Source organism: Zonotrichia leucophrys, chromosome 15, assembly GCF_028769735.1.
Source record: "Zonotrichia leucophrys gambelii isolate GWCS_2022_RI chromosome 15, RI_Zleu_2.0, whole genome shotgun sequence".
In the NCBI taxonomy this organism is placed as follows: Eukaryota; Metazoa; Chordata; class Aves; order Passeriformes; family Passerellidae; genus Zonotrichia; species Zonotrichia leucophrys.
In genome coordinates this window covers 3135608-3149014 of record NC_088185.1, presented here as the reverse complement: position 1 = coordinate 3149014, position 13407 = coordinate 3135608, and the positions used below count along the sequence as shown (strand labels likewise).

Below are 13407 nucleotides of genomic sequence, written 5' to 3'. Positions count from 1 at the left end.
AAAAGAAAATACAGAAAATAGTAGTGCAAGTGCTGGGATTTTTGAAGCAGCACTTTTGAGATTTAAAAAAAAAAAGCAATTAGCTGCCTTTTCTGTAGCAGATGTGACCATCAGTTCTGTATAGGAATTGCCAGATGTGCATATTGAAGAGATTATTCAGATGGAAAAAAAATCTTTACTCAGAATTCTTGTACTTGGGTGAATACATCCCATTAAATAGAAAAATGGATTTCTTCTGTCAAGAGATCCTTACATTCAGAGGACAACATTTCAGCTCTTTAGAAAGCTTGAACAGCCTTGGAGCCTTCACAGATCTGGAAAAGGGCAGAAACAACTGCAACTGGTGTTCCCACATTATTGAGAATTCTAATTTCCAAGTGAGCCATGTACTTGTGGCCAGGATGGCAGCAGTTATGTTGGCATCCTGAATTTCCCTGGAGCACCCAGCAGTTCCTGTTCTCATGGAATTATGAAAATGCCTATATATTATTTGTTGACTGATCTGATCATGCAGATCAGAAAACAGCCACCAGGACTGGAATCAAAGATATTCTGGCTTTCAGTCATGGCTAATCCTGTACAGGAGCGTGGGTTATAGAACCAGGATCTTTTATTACAACGATTCCTACAAATTGGCTGTGCCCTGTGGGTGCAGACTGGTACCCAGAGGCTGTCAGCCATTTCCAGCTGGGATGAACTGAAGTTGCAGCTGCTCCAAAGCTACATTGTCATGGTATGAAGTTGATTCTGGTCAAAGAATGGATAACAAACTCTCTTTTTTCCTACAGGATGTTGAAGCTGAGTCTGTTCAGTAGGAAATTACTGGAAAAACCAGTGGCACATTCCCTTGATCTGTGTGACAGTCTCAATTCCTGCCTTCATCCAGGACATTTTTACCATAGCTTTACAAGGGAGTGAATCAAAATATTTACAGATTTAAACATATTTTATCCATTATTTCCCCACTGTTGCTGCTCCCACGTGATGACAAGTTCTACAATAACAGCACAAAGTTGCAACTTCTAGTTTTCATCTTTAAGCTGTCTTGTAGTGGCTGTGCTGTGTCCTAGATGCATCAGTCTGATATTGTTTATACAAATTTAATGCTGTGCACTCAACTGCAAGCATTTGAGATGGACTTACATGGTGGCAAATTAACTGAGAGACAAAACATCAAATTAATGATGGAGAATGATAGAGAAAAACCCATTCCACGTTAGCATCACATCAGTACAGCAAGCTCAGATCTGCACCACCAGAAGGAAGCACAGAGGTTCACCACTGCAGCTCTCTTAGGCAAGTGTTCTGTAAAGTTGTACAACTCTCCAGTTTCTACCCTTATTGCAATTTTTGTGGGATTATTTCCATAGCTAGGGGCTGCAGGGTCATTTTTTTTTAAAGCAATCCTTTGCTGACTCTGCACTTCTGAATACAACCCAATGTTTAAATCCTGAAGTCCTTATTCAGCAAAACTTTTATCAAATTTTGCAGGGAGAAAGAGGGGTGGCTGTGCATGGATTCAAATTCTGTTTCCCCATATAAAGGCCATGGCAAGAGATTGTGTTTAACCTTTAGGAAGTGAAATTCTAACAAACATTGCTAAATGCTGATGTAGTTGAAACCTGTTATTCAGGGGAGTGCATTACCCCATTTTGTGCTTTACCGTGCTGGATTAATGCCAAAGAACGAAGCCAAAATGAAACACAAATTGCAATCAGTCCCCAGCAATGGAACTGCTTTCTCATCACCCTTTTGTTCGAATGGCATCATGCAGAAACCCAACAAGCTATGAGGCTGCAAACTGAGGTTTGCTTTGTGAGGAATTGGGTGGTGATGGGCCAGCTCTGCCTGTTTATAAGAGGGGAAGAAGTGGAGCAGAGCTGTTTGATTCAGCCTTGAAAATCGGTATTAAATTGTTGATGGTGGCATTGGAGCTGCTGCTCCAGCTGTTTAAACTTTAGCAGTGGGATAACGCCAGCTTCCAATGTGTTGCTTCACAAACACAATGAAAATAAAAATATTCAGTACTTTGGGATAATAAATTTCTGCATGATGAATTTCTGGGCATCAGGACAAAAGGAAAATGGAGCGAAGCAGCAGACAGTGAAGTTATTCACCCACTAGAGCGATGTGCTTCACACCTCCCCGTCTGTGCCCACCCTCTCCCCCTCCCACCCAGCCGGGCTGTGCCGCAGCGGCGGCTCCGGGACCACCGGGCGCGCCGGGGTCACCCCGAGCCGGGCCACGGCCGCTCCTCCCTCCCCCGAGCTGCGGCTGCCGCGGGGCGAACAAAGCGGGGGGCGGACAAAGAGAGAGGAGGGGGCGCGGGGAGCTCGGGGGCACCGCCGGTGCCGCTGCCGCTGGTGCAGTCCCCGCCCCGGCGGGCGCAGACGTTGTGCCCGCCCCGCTCCGCCTCCTGCGAGCCGGGGCGGCGCCGCTGCAGAGGGGCCGCGGGAGCAGGAACAGGAGCGGGAGCAGCAGCCGGAGGAGGCGGCGGGAGCTGCGCTGGCGGCGGGGCCGGTGAGGCGGCGGGGCCGGGGCTGAGGGGGCCGCCCTGAGGAGCGCGCGGGGCGGCGGCGGCGCCTGAGGGCGGGGGGAGCCGCGTCCGCCGCCTCCCGCCTCGGGGCCTCCGCGCTTCCCGTCCGGGCGCCGCGCTGGGCGGGTCTGAGGGCGCGGGGATCGGTGCCGAGGGGCCGTGAGGGGCGGCGGCGTGGCCGGGCCCGGCGCTGAGGGCTGTTAGCGGCCGCCGCACGTGCTGCCCGCGCCGCCCCGCAGCGGCCGCTCCGGCGGGGGCCCGGCCGAGCCCCGGCGGGACGGGGCGCTGCGGACGCGGGGCCGGCGCGGAGCAGCAGCGGGACGGCCTCGGCTCCCTCAGCCCCCGCGGTGCTTGTGCGGAGCGGGGAGGCGAAGGTTGGATCGCAGCCGCTGCTCGAGTCTCGCCCTGGGAAGCTGCGGCGCTGTGCTGGGTTGGTGGTGGCTTGAGCGGCTGATTCTGAGGGAAGAGCTCAGGGTATTCCTTATATTCCTCGGTAAGCGCTGACCTGCAGTTTCCAGCATTTACATACGGATATTTTACTAATCATCTACCTTGGCATTTTTGGATTTGTTATTTATGGCCGCTGCCCATCCTCGCGTTGGTTTCCAGGTGAGCTGCTCTGGCAGCCCCTCAGGTGGCTCAGGAGAGTTCGCTGCCATGTTCTGGGCACCTGGGAGCTGCGGGATTCCCGGGCACAGGCGCTGCTCCAGGCCCCTCCTGTTCCCGCTATAGCGCTGGACCTGGGGCGATGCCGTGCTCCCTTTTCTGTGCCATAGCTGTCATGGGGCACAGGGTAATTGCTGTGTTACTCACAGGGTAATGTGGCTCCTGCTGCATAAAAAAATCAGCAGTTAGTTTTTCCTTTCATCTCGGTGCTGATTCCGTGCTTTAAATAATTTTTCAAGATATAAACAAACAAAAGCCAACACCAAAGAAATTTTCCAAAATAGAGCATGGGGAGGAAAGTCTACTCTGTGATTGTATATGTTGGTGATTAAATATATGACTGTGAAATGAAGACTTGTTCCTCCCCACCCCTTCATTTACCCACTGTGCTGAATGGGCAGGGTTTTATAGAAGTTCACAGGTTGCTTTGAGATCTTTGAGCAGAAGGATTTTAAAGCATGTGATACTTGTGTTGACACGTAGGAAGAAGAAAGAAAAAGAGGTACAAAAGAGGAAGTGCCTTGATGCTGGCTGCTTTGCAAAGTATTTTATTGAAGGAGCAGGAATATGCATTCCGAATGCCATGTAAATTTGAAACTAGCAACAGCAGAGAGTGGTTTTCCTGAAGTGTGTCCATGTGCACCTGCTGCAAGAGTAGGAAGATTGCAAAGCAGATACTGTGAAGGAAAAGTAAACACCTCCCCTCCACCCACAGCAGCATTTCTTATTCTAAGGAGGGTTTAACAGTTCACCTTTTACATGGTTGTTAGTTCTTGCTGTAAAATGACGAAGATTTCAAGGTTCGTTTCCTGCCCAGTCCTTGTATACATGCTGGGAGATTTTCTGTCTGTACTGTGCACTAAAGCTTTCTGTGTACTCAGGGGAGAGGGATGGGTTGTCTGAAGCAGAAAAGCTTGGAAATGGGACCTTAAATGTCCATATCTTTAGGGATGAAGAGGGAGATTTTATTTGGCAAAAAGAGTTTTACATCATTTGTATGGTTTCCCTTAAAGGGAAGCTCTCAGCTTTGTGGGGAGGGCAGAACCCCAGCTGTCCTGTAGGCTCATTCCAGATGTATCCCGTGGGGAATTGCTGCATCTTTCCCCCTGTGATTGCACTGCAGGAAGGAGCAGGGCTCGCTCTGCTGATTGCTACAACTTCCTAGAGCTCCTGAAGATTTCCTGTCTGACTTTCAGGTTGTATCTGTTTGCCATCTTCTGACTGTGGATAGCCAAGACAGCCTTTATTTACTCAGCTTGGGCAGATTGCATAATTCATTTGGTGTTCCTCCCTTTATCTTTTAGCCCTGTTAAAGTTTTTTTTGGGAGGGACTGAGAATGTATCAAAATAGATCCTCCTTAAAAAGAAATAGAGAGCTCTGCCTTGCCAATATGATTTTTCAGAGCTGCTTTTCTTTCTCTTTCTAAAACACTGGGGTCAAATGTTAGCTCTGTATGTTGAATGCAAGATTTCTAATGTTTGAACATGACAGCCATGAATGAATGCAGCTCTTGTTTAATCCTTTGGCATTCCTTGGGGACTACTGGCTCTGCTGGCACGTCTAAAGACTAACTCCCTGGAATCCTTATTGGAGCAGCATGTTTGGAAATGCCTCAGATGGCTGGTGTTTTGTTTTTTCATGAAAGGCAATTATATACTGCATTAGCTGTAATCTCAGCTGCTCTCAGCCCCATGCCAGTTTCTGCTGGGGCAACCATTTCACTGGTGTGGAGCAGCAGAACTCTGATGATTTAAACACCTCCTGCTTGTGCAGGGGTCTGTCCTCCGCATCCATTTGTTTGTGCAGAGTGAAGCTGTGCCCTGTGCCTGACCCTTAGAAACACCCAAATATCTGCTACTGGCTACTGGCCCCCAAAAGGCTGTGAAAGATTCAGGACAGGCTGTGCAAATTTGTGCTTTAACACCAACCTGAGTTTTTCCACGTGGAACATCTCATTAATTATTTGTACAAACTCATAAAAATAGTACCAAACGTTCTTTTAATTTATATCTTCTCTGTTTCCAGAAGAAGCAGCATTAAAAGCTTTTCATTTTCCTGATCCTTCTAATCTTACTGTCTATATTTTTAGCTTATTATGAGGGGAAATTGCAAGGCAGAGAGAGAAACTCAGAATCAGCTTATTTGACACTCTGATTCTGCTGCTGTGCTTGGCAGCAGCATCCCCTCAATCACAGCAGGATTTATCCAAGTCCTGAATTTGTGCTGCTCCTGAGCTGTGCCAGCCATGCAGCAGCCACGGGCCCATCCCAAAGGCTGAGCTGTAAGGAGGAGCTGACTGGATGTTTTCAGGCAGTGTGAAACAGTTACAGTTTCACCCAAGTCTATCAAAATTAAATCCTTTCTATAAAAAGCAGCATCTTCGTTTCAGCTGCTTGGGTTGTAATTGTATTAGGGAGAAGCTTTTGTGCCTTTAAATGCTTTGGGGTGTGAGGCTGAAGGGAGATGATGTTTTCTTTCTCAACATTGAAATTGTAGATCCCAAATAACTTAAACTTGAGATTCTGCTGTTCCAAAGTCATCATTTTATCCTGACTGATTGCACTTACTGGGATGGCTGAAGTGCATTATCATCAACAGAAGTCACTGTGGACAGTCAAACAAATTGTTATTTTTCCTAATGAAAAGGAGGTCTTTGGAGAAAAAATAATTTCCTGAGAAAAATGTAAGAAAATTAATAAGTGATGACAACAGGCTTACCAGAAGAGGTGACAATTATTTACTTAGTTGGGAACTTTTTCCACACCCCAATCCTTGACTCCTTCTGTAGGGAATGATGTGCTGAGAAGGGAGGATCATGTGCTTTCTGATCTTTTAATAGACCAGAGCAGCAATGTTTTTATAATCTGTGTGCACAGTGGCAACTTGAAGTGTTGGAGTTTGCATCATATTAACAATTAGCAGCTCTTCCTGATTAATTAAAGATTGGCAGAATCTTTTTAAAAGGACTGATCAGGCTGTGTTTGAAATAGAAATAGATTGAGAAAAAATTACTCCCAAATTGCTGGCCCAAAATAGTTTTTAACATTTGTGCTTCACATTCAACAGTCTGAATTTCAGTGTTTCTTTACTGAGGATCCTGAGACATTTGGGAACCTGAATGAGCAAAGCAAGTTCTAGAATGATAAAACAGGGTCACTTAAAATGTCCTTGATGCAGAATTCAAATCCATAAGCAGAGCTGAAGCTTTGATGAATTACCTTCCTCATAGCAGTGCTGTAATATCTGACTGATGGTTTCAGTCTAAGCCTCTTACAATCTTTGATCTGATTCATCTTCTCAGAGCAGTTTCTGAGTTATAAGAACTCTCCCCATCTTTTCCCTTTCCCTGGCATGTGCTGGGACAATCCTGTTTATGCAATGTGCAGCAAATATCCTGCACTTCCCAAGGTGCAAAAACGGCCTTGTGTCTTATTTAGCAACTTAGCAATTCCCTGAAACCAATTTTCAGTGGATTTGGGTCTCATAGTGGTTGCCTTCCTAACTATATTAAGTTCAAGTTTTCTATTATCTCCCAGTAAACTGATAACCTGCTGCTGGCAAATGTGTTGATGGCAAATTTGCTTCAGGAATCAGTTGTTCTAAAGGTACTGGGAGAAACTCAAAACTCATTAAACACAAGTCTCCCTCCTCCTGGTTCACCTGCTTCTGTGAATCTTGCAGGAATAGGATTTATTTTCATTAGAGATCTCCTGCCTTCTATTTTTATTTAGTTGAAATCCCCCAGTAGGTCAGAATCAAAGGAGAAATACAGATTTGTGTGCAGGCCTGGCTGATGCTGAAAGATGATCTGAAATCTTTGGTTCTGAATACCCTGGGATCTGTGAACTCACATGGAGAACAGTTCCAGTCATCAAAAATACAACTTCTGCTATTGATTTCAGTTAAGAAATAAATCTGAAGATGCTGGTTCAGCTGTAGGTTCCTTAATGAGGGCCAGTGCTGTGGAGATCTGGGATCCCCAAACATTCTAACCCAGTGCTGTGGGATCCCCAAACATTCTTCCCCAGTGCTGTGGGATTTTTGGGATCCCCAAACATTCTCCCCCAGTGCTGTGGGATCCCAAACATTCTCCCCAGTGCTGGGGATTTGGATCCCAAACCTTCTCCCCCAGTGCTGTGGGATCCCCAAACATTCTTCCCCAGTGCTGTGGGGCTTTGGGATCCCCAAACATTCTTCCCCAGTGCTGTGGGATCCCCAAACATTCTCCCCCAGTGCTGTGGAGATCTGGGATCCCCAAACATTCTTCCAGTACTGTGGGATTTTGGGATCCCCAGACATTCTCCCCCAGTGCTGTGGAGATCTGGGATCCCCAAACATTCTCCCCCAGTGCTGTGGGATCCCCAAACATTCTCCCCCAGTGCTGTGGGATCCCCAAACATTCTTCCCCAGTGCTGTGGGATTTTGGGATTCCCATTCTTCCCCAGTGCTGTGGGATTTTGGGATCCCCAAACCTTCTTCCCCAGTGCTGTGGGATCCCCAAACATTCTTCCCCAGTGCTGTGGGATTTTTGGGATCCCCAAACATTCTCCCCCAGTGCTGTGGGATTTTTGGGATCCCCAAACATTCTTCCCCAGTGCTGTGGGATCCCCAAACATTCTTCCCCAGTGCTGTGGGATTTTGGGATCCCCAAACATTCTCCCCCAGTGCTGTGGGATCCCCAAACATTCTTCCCCAGTGCTGTGGGATTTTGGGATCCCCAAACATTCTTCCCCAGTGCTGTGGGGTTTTGGGATCCCCAAACATTCTTCCAGTGCTGTGGAGATCTGGGATCCCCAAACATTCTCCCCCAGTGCTGTGGGATCCCCAAATTCTTCCCAGTGCTGTGGGATTTTGGATTCCCATTCTCCCCAGTGCTGTGGGATTTTGGGATTCCCATTCTTCCCTAGTGCTGTGGGATCTGGGATCCCCAAACATTCTCCCAGCTGTGGGATTTTGGGATCCCCAAACATTCTCCCCCAGTGCTGTGGGATCCCCAAACATTCTCCCCCAGTGCTGTGGGATTTTGGGATCCCCAGACATTCTCCCCCAGCCCCTCTCAGTGTCCAGGCAGAGGGGGATCTCTGCGCTCTGAGGGAAGCAGGGATTTGCTCCCTGCAGTGAAATCCCAGGGGTTATTTTGGGGCTGTGCTCAGCCCCGGGGCAGTGGTTCCATGGTGGGATGAGTGATGCCAGGGCTCAGTGTTTGTGTTCCATGGTGGGTGAGTGATGCCAGGGCTCAGTGTTTGTGTTACAGCCCCGGGACTGCTCAGGGACCATCCCTGCCTGCTCCTGTCTCACTGACACACACTGAGGAATGTTTATCCAAACCAGTGCCCTGGAAAAATGACTGAAGGTTTTTCAGGCCCTCTGCCACTGATAGGAGAGCTCTGTTTCACTTTCTGTTGGTTTTTGCCACTCTTCCTTTGAGGTTGAGTTCATCACATCAGTGCCACTGTCAGAGGAGCTGTGTCATCCCAGTGGGCAGAGTTCCCAAATTCCTGCAGGCTTTGGGCTCGTGGTGTTATGGCAGCAGAAGCAAACTGTGTTTGGGTTAGATGAAGCCCTGCTGAAAGCTGCAGTAATTTCCTGCAGTTATCCTGGTGGCTGCTGTGAAGGCACTTCAGAGAGCAGGAATTGCTTTTGTTCTGTCATGTAATAGTTATGCCTGGTTAAATTAAGTAGGGATGCACTTCTTCAAGAGTCTGTCTCTAGGAAAATTCATATTTATGTTAAAAAACAGAATATAAGAGACTGTGGCTTTGAGGTTTCTGCAGGATAAGTGTTTGCCTTTGTGAAGGGTTGACCTCTGGAATTCCTGTGATGGTTGTGTTGGATTGGGCTGGAAAGCAGAATGTCTCAAGGATCCTGTGGAAGTTATGAGACCTTCTTGCTTATTTCCTTACAAAATTTTTATTTCCTGTCCCAGTACCTGTGAACAACAGATCTGAAAAGTCTGGATTTCTTTTGGTTTTTTTCTACCTGATCAGCTGAGTTATAAGTGCAGTTTTTTTCTACCTTTAAAGGTGAGGTGCAAAACATTGGTTTGATGTGCAGGTACCAGCCCTCATGTTTTGATGTTGGCACTAAGCAGAGCATAATAACCCAAATAAATATGTTTATATGTTTTCATGGCACTTGGCATAACAAACATTGAATTAAATAATGTCTTTTCTTCTAGTAGAGCTGTATCTGAAGGATATATTCAGATCATAACATGACTTGAGTAATTGACATAAAAATCAATGGTTTCTGGAAGACAAAATGAAACTGAAGCCATGTTTTTAAATGTTCCCTTTCTCTAATTGCTGTGTGTTGAATGAGTAATCAAATATTGACTTCCAAATGCCAACTCTTGTATTGAAATCCTAAATTCCTAATTCTATTTGTTTTCTGTTTTATATATAAATTCTTTCTTGAATTATCTTCATTTCAGTGTGACAGACACCTGGAGATGCCTCTAATTCCAGTGCAATCCCTGAGCAGTGCAGAGCAAACCCTGGGCCAGCTCAGATGCTCAGTTTGCTCTGACAGACCCTGCAGAGCTGTTGTTACCTCAGTGCCAGCACAATTTGCTGTTTGTGCCTCTCTTTGTTCACAAATGCCTACGGTGCTTTCTGGGGTGGCTGCCCATTCAATAAATGCATCAGAGCTGACAAAACACAGGGAATTTGCAGTAAGGCAGGAGCACGAGGGTCACAGAGAAGTTCATTTGCCTTTTCACTGTCTGCCTTCAGTGGATCAATGCACAGAGACCTGCGTGTGAGCTCATTGCTCCAAAATTGTTGTGTTTTTAGTTAGGGAGTGGCCAGGAGTGCTGCATCACTCTGTAAAGTGAGTGCAACAGGGATTCCAAATCCATCCTTCTGGTTTGGCAACTTGTAATAGGGCAGGACTGGCTTTGAAGCTGAGACTTTTACAGAGGATATTGTGTGCTCTGGAATATTTCCTTGTAAATGTAGTCCATTGCTTGCAGAGTGGTTATTCGGATTTTTGGGTGCCCAGTAAGAAATTTCTCCAATAGACCCAGAATGCAGCAGAGGGGGAGTCAGCATTAGGAAGATTTTTGTTCCAGGACTCAGCTTCTCTTGTGTCCCTTTGCTCCAGAATTGTTCCAGTGAGGATTCTGCTGTGCATGTCCCAGTCTGCTCAGTTTGTGCACCTGCAGGAATTATTCCCCTCAGAATCTTCCCCTCTGGTCTGGCTCATTCTTGCACACCAAGAAATATTCTCCAAGCAGCAAAGAGCAAGGAGAAGGCATTGGTTTTGTTCAAAGCTAAAATGGGCTTGTATTTTTAAATCAGGTATGAATTGCAAAAGCTTAACAATTCAACTGAAACTATTCAGTGCTTTTGTAAATATATATACTCAGTTTTTACAGGAGTGTAATAACAGCCCAGCAGACTGCAAATACAACTTGTGGAGCTCTGGGAATTAGATCTGAATCACAGAGAACATGTTTATGTGCTTCAGTTTTAAGACTGCAGTAATTTTAGGATTTGTGTTCATAACTGTGTAGGGTCAGAGCTCTTGGAGCAGCTCGTGGGCTGGAGGGGAAATCTTTCCAGGTTCAGAATTCCAAGTTACTTTCTCTAAACTCCAGATATTTGAGGAATGATTCATGAGCTCCCTCAAGCTTGGCAGCAGCAGCTGGACACAAGCATGAAGCAGGTATTTGAGAAATGCTGTTCAGGCAGAGATTTCAAACAGTGCTCGTGTGCTGAGTTTGTTTTTCTCTCAGGAAAGTGAAGATTATTATCACATAGCACATTAGTAGGATTTATTTACTTAAACCAATGGTGCCCAACTTGTTCCTTGATCCATGCAATACTTAGAGGTCTTTAAAAGATAAATAAAAATAATGATATCATTAATCAGTTAACATTCCTATTGTATGTAGTCATATATTTCCAAAAATGGCACAGGTGCAAAGCCTGTGCTTAAAAATCTCTTTTTATGCTCAGTTTTGTTACTGGTAGAACATTTCAGTGGAATATGTTATCAGAGGCTTTCTGGACCTTTCCTTAGGTTCCTGACAGGATATTTTGGGGACACAGTAATATTTCTGTCTGTTGGTTATGAGGATCCTTTTTCAGGAGAGCTAAGTCAGATTGAAGGGAGGAAAGAACAAATTGAGACAAGCAGTGAGCTGCTGTCTTTTATGAGAACTGAAATGAGATCATTGACATCTGGAGCCTGTTAGGATATGTTGGAGTGTGATGCTTCAAATCACTTGATGCAAATTTCTGTGGTTTATGAGCTCCATTAGGCAGTGCTGCTCCAAAGGCCCTGTCCCTAAGACCAAAATTTGCATTTTAACTATTGCAGTGAGGCTGTCAGTTATGAAAAAGTCTTGCCTGTAATCTTAGGCAAGATTATATATAAAATATATATAAAATAATCTTTTATTTTGTCTGAATTAAGGTACAATTTCAGTCACTGAAAGCAGGACAGGAGGGATTGTGTTACTGCTGGCCTCACTGAAGGCCTGTGCGTTGAGAAAAGCAAATGACACAGCAAATATATAACCCCTGACTGTGGAGAGCAAGATTAAACTGTGAATGAGTATCTGAGCCAAGAAATGCAGGGGTAGAACATTCTAACTTTCTGTTGAGCAGAGCCTTGTTAACCATCTATTAATAAATAATTAACTGAAACTGGCAAAGGCTCATTTGGGTGCTGATGCAGTGTGTGCTTTCTCTGCTGTATTTGTCCCTGCACAGGGCAGGAATGGGCTTTGGGGCCAAAAAAGAGAGGATGTATGGAAAAACATGGAAGAATGCTGAGGAACAGTCCAGCTTCAGGATTTAGGAGAAACCTTCCTTAAGGAGGATTCCCCTTGGGCCAAATTTCCATCAGTTTGGTCTCTGGCACTGACTGAACTAAAAAGGACTGACCATGATGCTTCCCCTGTTTCTGTATTTGTACCAAATCCTTCTTTATCTTGAACAGTTTTTGTGTTTCGTGGATTTTGATGGGTTGAGGAAGGTAAGGGAGGTGAGCATGGAGATTGTGGAGCTGGAGAGGAGGGAACAGTGCCTGTAGCCTGGAAAGGGAGCACATTTGTAAGGGAGGAAAAAAGGCTTTTCAGGCCCTTGGTGTGTCAGGGCAAAGTGCAGTTTTAGGGAATTTCTAAAAGGCAGGATAAGGAAATGTGCATGATGCAGAGCCATAACTCTGCAGGCACGTGGGTCACAAACTCCTGGCAACACTGGGAAAAAAAAGGTTCAGAAATCTCCCCAGCACTTCATCATTTTGATGGAGCAGAACTTAAATTGTAGGCAAACACAATTACATCCAAGGTAGTAATTCATGCTTTTTAAATATAACTTTGTTGCAGACTTAGAAAATGCCTTGAATTTGTCACGGCAGGTCTTGAAATAACATAAGGAATGTTCCACTTTGGTGTTCAGGTTCACAAAGCAGTGAATTGATTTTTAGGAACGCCGATTAATAATTCATAACACAGGAGGGATAAATCTCAGACTGCTGCACAAAGACAGGATTGGTTTATCTCACACAGAATAGTTTATTCCTCTGAAGAGAGGGGAGAGCACTCACCTTGAAGTTTGGCTTTGAAAAAAAATACACAGATTTTTCATTAGAGATGAAAAAGCCTTTCTGAAGCTCTTGTAATCAGCAAGAAGATGCCTCCTGTGGCAGAACACATTTCCCTGAAAAGCTTGGAGCTGCCTTGGAGCTGCCTTCCAAGTTCTATCCCAGCAACGTGGGGAAGAGTCGCTGCTCTGAGCTGGGACTGCAGCCAGCCTGCCTTGTGATCCGAGCTCACTGCTGAGGTGCCTCTTTGCTTTCAGTTGTCATCATGTAACTCTTCAGCAATTTCAGCTTTTCAGTTCCAACCTGTCCGGTTTTCGGCTGTTTGAAGGGCCTGGAAAGGCCCGGGGTGGCCTTGGGGCAGCCCACGTTTCAAAGGACGAGAAGAGGCTTCAGTTCTTTTCTCGGTCTCGGTGTTTATTAATTGTTTATCTAAAAGATTTTCTCTCGGCCCGACAGAGCTCTGCTCAGCAGCCAGCCATGAGCACACTCCCTGCCCTCCGGACAGTCACCTATCTTTATACCCAAAGTTACGTGTACAATATTTATCATTTTTCCCCAATACCATTTATTCTTATTGTCCGGTGCACTTTCAGTAATGACCAATCCCAAAGTGCCACCATCACCACAGAAGATGGAGGAGAAGAAGAAG

At 45.7% G+C, this 13407-nt stretch overlaps 1 protein-coding gene across 1 annotated transcript in view; it reads left to right on the top strand.

Moving 5' to 3' along the window:
* Positions 1–2403: 2403 nt before the first annotated feature.
* The window catches only part of CLIP1 (CAP-Gly domain containing linker protein 1), a 60125-nt gene continuing 49121 nt past the window's right edge, over positions 2404–13407 (top strand). The window contains exon 1 of the mRNA XM_064726701.1: positions 2404–2520. The gene's annotated coding sequence lies outside the window, so the exon portion shown is untranslated. The remainder of the gene's footprint in view (positions 2521–13407) is intronic.